The following is a 14,853-nucleotide window of genomic DNA, read 5'->3' as shown; positions in this document are numbered from 1 at the left end:
GATTGTTTGCTAACAGTATAATCATGAGACATTCGCAGCTAATTCCTCGACTTTTAATTCAATGGAATTCTTTAGATTGCTAATGCTAGCAGGGAGTATGTAAAGGAGAATAGAAAACTTTCCTAAATTCAACCTTGAGGATAAGGTTGCTTACAGTGTGGAAGGGGTATTGTAACACACACACACAAAATAATGGTAATCTAGATGAGCAAAAAAAGTGAGTTATGCAAAAGAAAAAGAATACCATAGAGTGTGGTATATATTCTTTCTTAAATTCTCTCTCGGATAATATGTTTCTTTCATGCTGTGTTCTTATTTTCTTACTTGTCTGATTACTCTTCTAGTTTATTGTCGCTGCTGAAAGCAAGAAGCTGCTCATATACAATGATTTCATTACCCCTATTCTATAGATCACCAAACTAAAATTTTGTTACATTTGAAAATATTCCTAGAAACAACCTAGGAATATTTTGCATGACATTTTCATTTAAAAACGAGGTTAATTATAATAGTCATTGTTGCCACTTCCTGCTCTGGTTGTTGTTTTACTTCCTCGTAGAGAGAGTGAAAGGAAGAAAAATATATCGAACTCGTCGTTATGCGCTCCGATAACATCGTTGCAGTTTCATTATTAACCATATTCACTTGCTCTTATAACTCGTATCGACATCAAATTGAATGAACTTGCTTTCTTGCTTTTACCGTCTCGGTCTTGTTTCATCGAATTGAATCAATGTCTTACACTTCATCATCCTCAAAATCTAAGCTCCGATGGATATACGATGCGTTCATCAGTTTCCGCGGGGAAGACACTCGTAAGAATTTCGTTTCTCATCTTTATTCCGCTCTTGCAAATGCCGGAGTCAACACTTTTCTGGACGATGAGAAGCTTGCCAAGGGACAACAGCTGAAAACAGAACTGTTTCATGCAATAGAAGGCTCTCAAATTTCCATTGTTGTTTTATCCGAAAACTACATTTACTCTACATGGTGTCTCGACGAACTAGTCAAAATCATGGAATGCCATGCTTTTAGAGGTCAAGTGGTTTTACCCGTGTTTTACGGCGTTTTCCCTCGGTTTCTACGTGGCCTTAACGATGTTTCTTTCGAAGTCATTCTGGAAAAAGCTAGTGACCTCCACCGGGTGAAACAATGGAAGAAAGCACTGGGAGACGCAGCAGATTTTGCAGGTTGGGAAGTTTCGAAGTACAGGTATGCATATACTTTTTGTTCCCTTTTGATTATCCGATTTTTCTCTATCCATTACTTATTCTTTCTTGAAAGGAAATCTAACGCACTTAATTGAGCAGGGTGCGACTTGTTATGAACATCCTTACATGTTTTCAATTCCTACGGATAAAATATTATATTTTCTTCTAGTACTTATTTTAAATTTATATATTTAGTGGCAAGTAAAAGTGAAATAAAGAAAATTCTTAAACTACTTTAGCAAATAGTATCTGTGACTTCTCTGATGTACCTGTAAAAGGTTTAGTAAATCGGTTTCTGCTATGAACACTATGGCAGAAAGACAGAAGATCAACAGTGTCAAAGGATTTATGCAACTTCGATTTTATTGTAGGATCTATGATAATTTGTATCCATTATAAATTCGAGATATTTTTCTTTTTTTTTTTTTGCAGAAATGAAAACTTTGTTGTGAAGGAAATTGTCAGTGAAGTTTTGGAAAGACTAGATAGAACATACATGTCTATTACAGAATTTCCAGTTGGATTGGAATGTCGTGTGGAACATTGTATTGGCCTTCTAAGAAAGGAAACAAGAGGAGCTTATATATTAGGGATTTGGGGAATGGGAGGGATTGGTAAAACAACCATAGCCAAAGCCATCTACAATGAAATTCGATATGAATTTAAACATAAAAGTTTCCTAGCAAATATTAGAGAAGTTTGGCAAAGAGATCAAGGGCAGATTGATTTACAAGAACGACTTCTTTCAGATATCCTGAAAACAGAAAAGGTGAAGGTTTATAGCAGTGATTGGGGAAAAGCNATGATCAAGGAAACGCTTTGCACCAAAAGAGTGCTTGTTGTACTCGATGATGTAAATACATTAGAACAATTAAGTGCACTATGTGGAAATGGTAATGGGATTGTTCAAGGAAGTGTAATAATCATTACAACAAGAGATGTACGTATACTCAATGTTCTTGAAGTTGACCATGTATATGAAGTGGAGGAAATGAATGAGATTGAGTCCCTTGAGCTTTTCAGTTGGCATGCTTTTAAGGAAGCAAATCCACCAGAAGATTTCCTTGAACTCTCAAAACAAGTAGTCACTTACTGTGGAGCACTACCTCTAGCTCTTGAAGTTCTTGGATCTTATCTATATAAGAGAAAAGAAAAAGAGTGGCAAAGTGTATTATCAAAACTAAAAGAAATACCAAATGATAAAATACAAGAGAAGTTGAAAATAAGCTATGATGGTTTAAGCGATCATACGGAGAAGGACATATTCCTTGACATATGTTGCTTCTTTATCGGTAAGGACAGAGGCTATGTCACAGAGATACTAAATGGCTGTAGACTTCATGCTGAAATCGGAATAACAGTTCTGATAGAAAGGAGTCTCGTAAAAGTTGAAAAGAATAACAAACTTGGAATTCATGATTTGCTACGAGACATGGGCAGAGAAATTGTTCGTCGAAGTTCACCACTAGAACCACAGAAGCGCAGTCGGTTGTGGGTTCATGATGATGTACTTGATATATTGACAGAACATACTGTAAGAACTTTCTCTTACTATTTTTTCAACTATCAATCATTCTCAATGATATCATGAGCATCACAATAGAAGTTTTTATTTTTATCTTCTGAATTTTAACTAAGTTTCGGTTTAAAACCATGAGATATATATTTACCTTTTCAAAGTATTTAGCTTCTTATGTTGCATCTTAACATAAGTTGCATCTTATGTGTATTACTTCTTAACTTTCTCTAGTGAAAANAGCNAATGCTTCTCCNTGTTTATAACTTTNTTTCATTTATTTTTCATAGGGAACAGGAGTCATTGAGGGATTGGCTTTGAAGATGCAAAGAACCAGTGGAGTTTGTTTTGGTACTGAAACATTTGGGAATATGAAGAGACTGAGACTTTTGAAACTTGATAATGTACAAGTAGCTGGAGATTATGGGCATCTTCCCAAACAACTGAGATGGGTTGATTGGAAAGCATTTTCATTAACCCACATACCTGAAAACTTTTATCAGGAAAATATAGTTGCTATTGACTTAAAATACAGTTATCTTAAACTAGTATGGAAGGTGCCTCAGGTATACGTATATAGTATATATTACCTGATATTTTCTATGACGAAAATACCAATTTGGACCAAAACTCACATGGTCTTTTACAATTATCATTGTTCTCCAATCAAATTTGGTGTTTTACTTTGGTAATTTGCTTTTTATTACATGCATTACTGATTACCTGAGTGAAACAGCAAATTTGAATGAAGAACAACAACAAATGTATCTATAATACATTAAGTTGTCTTGTGAATTTTTTCAGCCATATACNTTGCTAATCTTTCTTTTTGTTCGGTTTAAATTTTATTGCAGTTTCTGGAGAGGCTAAAATTTCTCAATCTTAGTCATTCCAAGTACTTATCAAAGACCCCAGATTTTTCAAAACTACCAAATCTTGAGAAGCTCATTCTCAAAGATTGTCCNAGCTTGTATGAAGTACACCATTCAATTGGAGATCTAANTAACCTCCTTCTTCTAAACNTGAAGNATTGTACATGCCTAGGCAATCTTCCTATGGTAATCTATAAGTTNAAGTCATTACAAACNCTCATCCTTTCTGGTTGTTCAAATATTGACAAGTTAGAAGAAGACATAGGGCAGATGGAATCCTTAACAACTCTAATTGCAGACAATACTAGTCTAAAACAAGTGCCTTTTGCCATAGTAAGATCCAAACAGATTGGATATATATCCCTTTGTGGATATGAAGGATTGGCACGAGATGTATTTCCTTCTCTCATATGGACTTTGATGTCACATACAAGAGGAAGTTTATCCTGTTTTCAACCATTTGGGATCATGCCAACATCTATAGTCTCCATGAATATACAGGATAATAATTTGGTTAAGCTATTATCAAAAGTAGGTGAATTTTCAAAACTTCGTAGTATTTCTGTACAATGCGACTCAGATTTTCAACTAACTCAAGAACTAAGAACAATTCTGCATAAGTTATGCAATGTAAACTCTTCTGAACTGGAAAGTGCATATCAATCACAAATTCCAGAAAATTATATGGCATCGTATTTGATTGGAATGGGAAGCTACCAGCAAGTCTTCGATATGCTTAGCAATAGCATATCAAAGGTTCTTTCTCCTTCTTTTTGTCTATTGACTGAATTCATTTCAATCCATTTTCTTGTCTACTTTTTTATGAAGTACAGTGTATATAACAGTAGACAATATGAACTTGCATATCATATTAAATGAAGAACTAAGCATTGTTGCATGACACAGGTACTGAGAACCAATAGTTCTACTGATTTTGTGCTTCCAGGGGACAATTATCCTTATTGGTTAGCCTATACAGGGGAAGGTTATTCAGTACCTTTTCAAGTTCCTGAAGATAGTGATTGTCGCATGAAGGGAATGCTGCTGTGTGTTGTTTATTCATCAAGCCCTGGAAACATGGCAACTCAAAATCTTACTAATGTCTTCATCTTTAATTACACAAAGTGCACCATTCAGATATATAAGCAAGCAACAACAATGTTCTTTAGCGATGAAGACTGGCAGGGTGTAATATCAAATCTAGGACCCGGAGACAACGTGGAGATTTTTGTAGGTGTTGGTGATGGAATCACTGCTAAGAAAACAGCCGTGTATCTGATATATGATCAGTCAATTGCAATGAGATTGCTTGGACTGATTGCACAAGAATCACCTGAGCTGAGTGTGATTCTCTCACCTAAAATGAGTGCACAAACAACCACTGATGTGGAAATGAAGGCGAAGAAACCGAAGAAAAATATATTTGCAAAAATTAGAAACATTGTTAGAGTATGTTCATGTTTGGATTAGAATACGGCACTCCATTGTTATCATTTAGAATTTTGTTGTGTGTAATTTATAACTAGAAAGAATTGTTTAATTATAAATTAATTTAAAAACAAAATATAATTTTTCTATTGACTAAATTAAAACTTATTAGTATTTAAATTAGTTTTTAATTTTAATAAAAATTTAAAATGTAATTAAATACTATATTTTTAATAGTTAATGATAAAAAAATTGTTTATTTAGAGATAAATTTTTTAATTTCATGTTAAGATATAATTATAAATCATTTTTTACTTTTAATATATTTTCAAGCTAACTTTGTCCCAATAAAAAAAATAAAACTAAAAAATAAATTTTTGGTTTCTTAAAAAGGTTTAATCATTCAGGAAGTTCATATTTTCAAGGGGAATCTCAATTTTGTCCCGTTCGTTTTTGATATCTCAAATGGGTCCCAATTTTCTGAAAATTGCAACAATTGGACCCTTTCCGTTAAATTGGATCCAAGAGTGTTAATGTGTGCTTGACATGACACGCTGGAATGAGTTTTTAATTGACCTGTAGGGCCACCTCTGTCTGACGTGTATATTTATATTTTTTTAAGAACAAAAAAAGTAGTATTGTTGGGTTGTGAAGCTGACTCTAACAGTTGCGTGATGGTAAGGCGCTGTCCATCGGCGTTTGGCATGGTGAAGGTCGTGCCTTAGGGTTTTGATGTTTTTTATGATGGTGCTTAAGACGGGAATGGTACCCGTGGAGGTGTCGGCTGGGGAGAAACCCACTGACCCCGACGGTGGTCGTCGACGGAGTCTAGCTCCGATGTGGAGGCAAAGCTCTTACCTTTTTCCATGGTAACTTTAATGGCATCTGAGAGATCGGGGCGAGACGTCATGCTAATGATCTTCGTCTCCAAGTAAGAGGAAGCCTCTGGTTAGCGCACTGGATTTTGAGACCGCCGAAGCCGCCGAGGGAAGTGCCGACGCGGAGGTTGTTGTCGCGCTTCCAGATTTTGTAGGTGTCGGAGGGGGCAATCTTTCCTGCGCTTAGTGTTCGTAAATTTGGGGCTTTTTGTTTGCAGGGTTGCATGATAGTGGAGATGAACTCCGGTGCTCCAGTGATAGCGACACTTGGTGATGCGACGAAGGTTGATGGACGAACTTGATTTGGGGGTTCTCTCTGCTTTGAATGCACGCTAGATTTGAACCAGTCAAAGAGAGGGTAGAAAATGATGGTTCAGTGAAAAATCTAATTCTAGTTCTCCTGAAGATGTTTTAGGTCTTGGAAATTATAGTTCTGATGTTGGTGATGAAGACAATGAAATTGAGAGTTCCAGTGTGCCAACTCATTTGTGAAACTAATTTTGTGAATGCTCAAATCAAAACAATGTCTTTACCATCCAATGATTCTGTTTCTGATCAATTGCATGATGAAAAGGTTACTAGAGCATCCGATCTTTCACATTCTTCCAAAGTGGTGCCTTAGGATCTTAGGGATAACAGGCTTGATGCCATTCAAAGAAGCCATGATAAATTTAATGGCTTTAGTTCTAAAGATACTTCAGGGACACCAAGATATGAACTGCTTGGAAAGAGCATTGGTGGGAAAAAAGCAACATATGATCATTCAGGTAGGGAAAGTAGAAGGGCCTGACAGGAATATACACGTCAGATAGAGGTGCCCTACGTGTCAATTAAAAACTCGTTACAGCGTGCCACATCAATAAGACACTGACGCCGTTGAACCCAATTTAACGGAAATGGCCAAATTGTTGTAATTTTCAGAAAATTGAGATCCAATTGAGAAACCCAAAAAGAACGCGACAAAATTGAGATTTTCGTCCAAAATAGGAACTTCTCGAATGATTAAACCTATTTTTAAACACTTAAATGTTTTGTTTCTATTTTTATTAGAGCTGTCAAAACGGGTAACCCGGCTCAACCCGGCCCGACCCACCACGGGTTGGTCACTTAGTGAGTCAACCCAACCCGGCTCATTTATTAGCGAGCCAGAAAAACTTGAACCCGGCTCGACCCACCACGGGTTGGTGGGTAAACGGGTTGGCTCACTATCCCATTTAATTATATTTTTTTTAAATAAAAAAATACAAACTTTCTATAATTTAAATTTAAACAAATTTCACTCCTAAAAAATTATATTAAAGACCAATTCCGACAATGAATAAAAAAATATTAGTAAAAAAAAAAAGAATCAGTACTCAATAACATCAACAAAAAAATTAATAGTTTAATCTGTAACATAAATTCCCAAATTCAAAAATATCAAAAAGAGTTTGTTCAAATAATGTATACTCAAATTGTTTAAATAAAATGAACAAAATCTGATACAAGCATGTCAGAACATGAAAAAAATCAATTCATGTCTTCAAATTCCCTAAAACAAAAAACATATTCGCAAACCCCTAGTTTTGTCATTATAAAAAAAAAAAAAGAAAGAGAAGTGAGAAAACAAAAATATGGAGAAAAGAGAAGAAAAAAGAAAGGGTGTTTTACCTGCTCCTTGAGGAATTTCAGTGAAGTGAGGGTGAGAGCACCGTCAAATGAGAGAGAAGTATCATGATAGTGATTTGAAAGAGCAAATGTTACTTTTTTGGTATACACAGTGAGTGAAGATAGTATTTTATTTTTTAGGGTTTCAAAAATATAATAATAAAATAAAAAAATAAAATTAGGTTGGTGGGTTGGTGGGCCAACCCGGCTCACTACGGGTTCAACCCGCATGAGCCGGGTTGAAATCTGACCCGCACATAAGTGGGTTGTATTTTTCAAACCCAACCCGGTCCGAACCCGTGACGGACCGGGTTGGCTTGCGGGTTGTGACCCATTTTGACGGCTCTAATTTTTATTATTATAATGACCAGTGACCCATCCTCATACTTATAACCTGAAAAAGTGATTTCTAGAAATACATCTTAACCCTTCATTTCAATGAAATTAAACGGTAGAGGAAGCTGGACCTTTCAAATTCAATTGACACATATCAACACGATTCCAACATACTTTCCACCATTTTAAAATCGGCATCTATAAAACCCCTTCTCAGCTGTGCTCAGTTGTTTGGGATTGGGGAACTTATGTAGTATAAAGTATCTACCGACGCATGAAAAGTTTAAGATTCGCTATATACACCCGACCAACTCATCGCTATTAAGCCATGTTCGATTAAGAGAAAAAAATGAAATAAAAATATAAATTTAAATTTTCATTAATTTTTATTTATGATTTGGTTTCATTTATATCTTTTTTCATTATTTTTATCCTTTAATATAAAAAAGCTTAAATTTCATTAGAAAATTATTATTTTTTATATCTTTTACATTCTTTATTTTTCATTCAATTAATCTAGTGATGGAACATATTTTATGGTACCATAAATGATAATTTAATAAACTACAATATAAAAAAATTACTAACTTTTGTTTGTGGTATCATAAATGATAAAATTACTAACTTAGTTTAGAATTTAAATTAGAAAAATACACAAGAAACATCGTTTGAACACTTAGTTTTACTTTTGCTTTCTCTTTTTAGATTTTGTTTTAATGTTTTCTCCGAATTTGTTTCTTAAAAATCATAATCATATTTTCTTTTTCTTCCCATCTCCTTTCTGTCACACTGTCAAAATAATCATTTCATTAAACTCATCACTCCATACTATGCCTCATAGCTTTCTCTTCTAATCGTTGACTCTATTTCCTCTAATGGAATTCGAGTATTTTTCTTCATCCAGGAGCGATCATATACACGATGTGTTCATCAATTTTAGGGGAGAAGATACTCGTATGAATTTCGTTTCTCATCTCTACGCTGCCCTCTCCAATGCCGGAGTTAACACTTTCCTTGACGAAACCGATTTTCCAAAGGGAATGGACCTAAGAGTAGGACTTTTAGAAACGATTGCGAGGTCTCTGGTATGTATCGTTGTTTTCTCCAGAAACTACACTGAATCTTCTTGGTGTCTTGACGAGTTGGAAGCAATCATTGATTGCCACAAATTTCATGGCCACATAGTTTTGCCTATATTTTACCATGTTGTTCCATCCCAAGTTCGTCATCAAACTGGTGATTTTGGAAATGTTTTGAAAGCATTTGCACAGAAAAGATCATGGGATGAATATATGATGTCGAGGTGGAACACCGCCCTCACCGCAGCAACAAATTTTTCCGGTTGGGATGTGAGCAATACCAGGTAATGAATAATTTGAGTTTGTACAATAACTTTCTTTTCCTCTTTCTGTAATAACTCTCATTTATTAAGGTGTTAATGATAGAATAGAGATACGTAGAAAATAAAATGTAAATTAATTGAATGAGTTGTTTTTTATTATTGTAACTATAAAATGTAAACTTTACTCAATAATAGATAGTGAAACTAATAATTAAAATTTTTATTCTACTGTGATTCTCTATATTTTTGTTTCACTGACAAAATGAAAAATTTGTATAAGAAATAAGAAGGAATAAGAAGGTCTAGAATACTATTTAAGTCTTAAAATTATTATATCTTGATTTAAGTATATTTTAGGTTTTTTATATATAACTAATTTTCAAAGAGTAGTCAATAATTTTTTCTTTTAAATTGGATGTTTAATAAATTAGAAATTTTGGTTGAAATTATTTTATTACTTCCATATGTTCTAGTTTCTACATGTTTATCAACTTGACATATCCAGTTCATTCCATCTAAAGTGTTGAGCAATGATCTGTGTTAAGTCCCTTATGTTATTGGTATAAACATAATGCATCATCAAATCATGAAAAATGTATATGTTATCATAATAATTTCTTTTAAGATACTGTAAAAATAATTTAGAATCACTTGAAAAAACACAATAATAAGGATAAAATACCATTTCTTGCGACATATAAACCAAAATAGTTTTAATTTATTTCGTTACCAATTAGAAAAAAAAGTTTATGAAGTATTCGAAATAAGATTCTTTCGTATTTAAGAGACTTATTCGTATTATATATATATATATATATATATATATTATAGTAAATTACCATTATACTGGTTTTGTTCTTATTAATTTATTTCTAAACTTGAAGGAACCAGGCTCAATTAGTGAAGGAAATTGTTGAGGACGTTCTCAAAAAACTAGACAACGCATCTATGTCTATTACTGAATTTCCTGTTGGCTTAGAATCCCGTGTTCAAGAAGTGATTGGATTTATTGAAAGATAATTCTCCACAGTTTGCATCATAGGGATATGGGGAATGGGAGGGTTGGGTAAAACTACCACAGCCAAAGCCACCTTCAATCGGATTCACCGTAGATTCACGGATAAATGTTTCATTGAAGATATTAGAGAAGTTTGTGAAACAGATCGTAGAGGGCATGTTCATTTGCAAGAACAACTTCTTTCGGGCATCCTCAAAGCAAAGGTGAACATAACAAGCGTTGGGATGGGAAGGGACATGTTGGAGAACAAACTTTCTGTAAGAAAGGCACTCATTGTTCTTGATGATGTTAATGAGATTGGCCAATTAAAAAACCTATGTGGAAATCGTAAATGGTTTGGTCATGGAAGTGTAATAATCATTACAACTAGAGATGTACGCCTTCTTAAGAGACTTAAAGTTGATTATGTGTACAAGATAGAAGAAATGAACGAAAGTGAATCCCTTGAGCTTTTTAGTTGGCATGCTTTTAGACAGGAAAATCCAATAGAAGACTTCAATGAAGTTGCAAGAAGTGTAGTTGGTTACTGTGGAGGACTACCTCTAGCTCTGGAGGTTCTTGGTTCTTATTTGAGTGAGAGGACAAAGAAGGAGTGGAAAAGTGTGTTGTCAAAACTAAAAGTAATTCCAAATAATCAAGTTCAAGAGAAACTGAGAATAAGTTTTGACGGTTTACGCGATCAAATGGAAAAGGATATATTTCTTGATGTATGTTGTTTCTTTATTGGTAAAGACAGAGACTATGTTACAGAGATACTAAATGGGTGTGGACTACATGCTGATATTGGAATAACAGTTCTCATAGAACGTAGCCTCATTAAAGTTGAAAAGAGCAACAAACTTGGAATGCATGATTTGCTAAGAGACATGGGACGAGAGATTATTCGGGAAAGTTCACCAAAGAGAGCAGGGAAGCGCAGTCGATTGTGGTTTCATGAGGATGTAGTTGAAGTAATGACAAAAAATACTGTAAGTACATTCTTTATATACAGTTTTGAAACTTGAAAGTGTTTGCAGTGCATGTGTAGTTAGGCGGAACTTCATGTATCACTCTCTTGTTAGCAAAGTAAAGTGATTTACTAAGTTATTTTTAATTTGATCTTGTCATCACAGGGGACTGAAGCTATTGAGGGATTGACTCTGAAATTACCGTTAACAAGTAGATGTTGCTTCAATACTTCTGTTTTTAAGAAAATGCAGAGATTGAGATTATTACAACTTGATAATGTAAAACTCAATGAAGATTATAGGTATCTTCCTAAGCAGCTGACATGGATATATTGGAAAAGATTTCCTTTAAAATACATACCTAACAACTTTTATTTGGGAAGAGTAATTGCGATTGATTTAAGGCACAGTAATCTTAGACTAGTCTGGAAAGAACCCCAGGTATATATTACAGGAAAATTTCTCTTAAAACTCATGTTAAATAGAGTAGTAATTGTTTCCAGTTACCACTATTACATTTGCTTATCTAACTTATTTCTAAAAATAAACACCCATCTTGTTGTAGGCTTTTCCGTGGGTGAAAGTCCTCAATCTTAGTCATTCAAAGTACTTGATCGAAACCCCTGACTTTTCAAAACTACCAAGTCTTGAAAAACTCATTCTCAAAGATTGTCCAAGTTTGTGTGAGATACACCAGTCCATTGGGAATCTCCAAAATCTTCAATTGTTAAATTTGAAGGACTGTACAAGCCTTATTAGTCTCCCCAGAGAAAAATATAAATTGAAATCTTTGAAAACTCTCATCCTATCTGGTTGTTCAAAGATAGACAAATTGGAAGAAGATATAGGGCAAATGGAATCTTTGAGAACTCTACTTGCTAAAAATACTGCTGTGAAACAAGTGCCCTTTTCAGTAGTAAGATCAAAAAGCATTGGATATATATCCCTATGTGGATTTGAAGGATTATCACGTAATGTTTTTCCTTCTATCATTTGGTCTTGGATGTCACCAACAATGATGAGTCCTCTAACTCGTATTCATTCGTTTAGTGGCACTTCAGCATCTCTTGTCTCCTTGGATATGCAGAACAACGATTTGAGTGATCTAGCACCAGTTCTTAGCAACCTTTCAAATCTCCGAAGTGTTTTGGTGCAATGCAATACAGAGTTTGAACTATCTAAACAATTAAGAACAGTTCTGGATGGTGTATATGATGTAAATTTTCCTGCGTTAGAAGTAATATCATGCACATCACAAATTTCAAAGCATTCCTTGAAGTCTTATTTGATTGGCATTGGAAGGTACGAAGAAGTCTTCAATGCTATATGCAAGAGCGTATCTGAGGTTTGTTCTCTTTATCTTTGTCTACTTACCTTTACTACTCATTAGCTATTGATTATGAGAATGTGAGATCATAGCAACGAAATATTTAAAGGCAACTTCAATGTTCACCTTCTTTAACACCTTTTCTTTCTGTTATCAAATGATTTTATAGTGTTAAACTTCATATTTTGCTAGTGAATTTATACTTTATATAGTTTGTGAAACATGTATGATGTAAAGAGAATTTAGCTATTGATTTCCACTGAACAAAACTATTTACCGAATTTGTTTGAATTAATTATCAGGACTATGTTCCAATTATGTAATACTCGTTATTTTCTTAAATTTTCTTCTTCGGTAGTTTGGAATGAAAAAAAATAACGATTGGAAAAGTCCATATGAATAGCAGGCATAAATGACTACGGTATTTTTCTCATGCTACAGGGATTGGCAACCAGTGAGTCTTGTGATGTTTTACTCCCAGGTGACAATTATCCATATTGGTTGGCCCAAACAGGAGAGGGACGTTCAGTGTCTTTCGTTGTGCCTGATGATTGTCGCATAAAGGGAATGGCTTTATGTGCTGTGTATTTTTCAACCCCTGAAAACACGATGACTGAATATCTCGTTAGTGTCTTAATGGTTAATTACACAAAATGCACCATCCAGATATACAAGCATGACACAGTAATTTCCTTTAACGATGAAGATTGGCGCGGCATAATGTCACACTTAGGATCTGGAGAAAAGGTGGAGATTTTTGTGACTTTCGGGCATGGATTTGTTGTAAAGAAAACAGCTGTCTATCTAATGCGTGATGAGTCAAGTGATCTGGAAATGGATCTTTCTCCTAAGCCAAATAAAAATCTGTTAGTAAGATTCATGAAGAAAATTGTCTCGAGGAAGAATCAAGAGCAGGTGCCCACCAATTTTTGAACATGCGAAAGTCATAGAAAAGGATTCTCAAAACTTTTTCTTCGGGAGGTGAATTTTATTAATAACGTTCGTAAAGTCTTGTTAAAAGTTCACGTTTCATTGTGTTAGGCTTCATGGTTTCTTGATCTGGTGTTATGTTCAAATGTGCTTCATGCATAAAGTGGAAGGAAAGAAGAACGAATAAGCAATGACTTCAATTGTCAACTAAGTTTCTCATTGTCATCTAGGTCACTGTGTAGTTTTCAATGTATTAACCTGGGTCATTGTCTGATGTTCATCCTCTGCAGGTTCATTGTACTTGTCTTCCAATATGTCTCATATATCTTGGGATTCAAGAAAAACCTTCACCTACTAACACCAATTGTCGTAATTGATCTTTACTGAAAATGGTGAAACACTCATTCCGTTGAGTACACTTGTCATCTCTCTCACAAAACACTCAAGACACTCGAGCACTCACTTTTTCTCTCACTGTAACAATGCTAGGGTAGAAGAGAATGTAATTAAGAATTATAAGTGGTATTAAATGAATAAGAGGACCAAGTATGAATGGAAAAACAATCTGTTGTAATAGCAAATAAAAGCAATTAAAATTGGTAAAAACAGAGCATTCAAGAATGGTTGCATTGATTAGTAGAATATTTGAGTATCCATATGAAGAGAATCATTCCCGAAAAGGAATTGTCCAAAAAGAAGGATTAGGCCAAAGAGACAGAGAGAATGTTCAGAGAAAGAAATGCAGAGGGAAGAATCATACTGCCCACGCCTCACCGAACGAATTCCTTCAACTTTATGCTCTCTCTTTTCATACGTGTACTCTTATGGATGTCATTATTTTGTGCCTTGCTTGCCACGTGTCTCCCAAGAATCATACCGCACACGCCTCACCAAACGAATTCCTTCAACTTTATGCTCTCTCTCTTCATACGTGTACTCTTACGAATGTCATTATTTTGTGCCTTGCTTACCACGTGTCTCCCACCATTACCCAATTCTCCAATGCGTGTTACAATACTTCCCTCTTTAACAGCAACTTTGTCCGCAAAGTTGAAATTGGGGTAGAATTGTTGGAGTTCTACCAAATCTTCCCATGAATTTTCAGCTTCACTTAAGGAATCCCACTGCACCAATCTTTGCTCAACTTGCTTCCCATTCCTAACAGTTGTTCGTGACTCTAAGATGTTGATAGTTGAATAAGAGGGCCAAACTCACTTGTAGTAAGGGGTAATGGTAGGTATTGTTGCTTTTGATCTCCATGAAATTTTTTAGTAAGGAGATATGGAAAATTGGGTGTATCTTTGCTGATTCAGGAAGCAGTAGTTTGAAGGCAACTTGTTCGATCTTTGCAATGACTTCAAAAGGACCAAAATATCTCAAACTTAATTTCTGATGCTTCCA

The 14,853-nt window shown here is 34.7% G+C and overlaps 1 pseudogene; it reads left to right on the top strand.

Moving 5' to 3' along the window:
* Positions 1 to 733: 733 nt before the first annotated feature.
* Positions 734 to 13,746, top strand: LOC106773319 (annotated as a pseudogene).
* The last annotated feature ends 1,107 nt before the right edge of the window (positions 13,747 to 14,853 follow it).

This window comes from Vigna radiata, chromosome 9, assembly GCF_000741045.1.
Source record: "Vigna radiata var. radiata cultivar VC1973A chromosome 9, Vradiata_ver6, whole genome shotgun sequence".
Classification (NCBI taxonomy): domain Eukaryota; kingdom Viridiplantae; phylum Streptophyta; class Magnoliopsida; order Fabales; family Fabaceae; genus Vigna; species Vigna radiata.
This window is presented reverse-complemented; position numbering and strand designations above follow the sequence as displayed.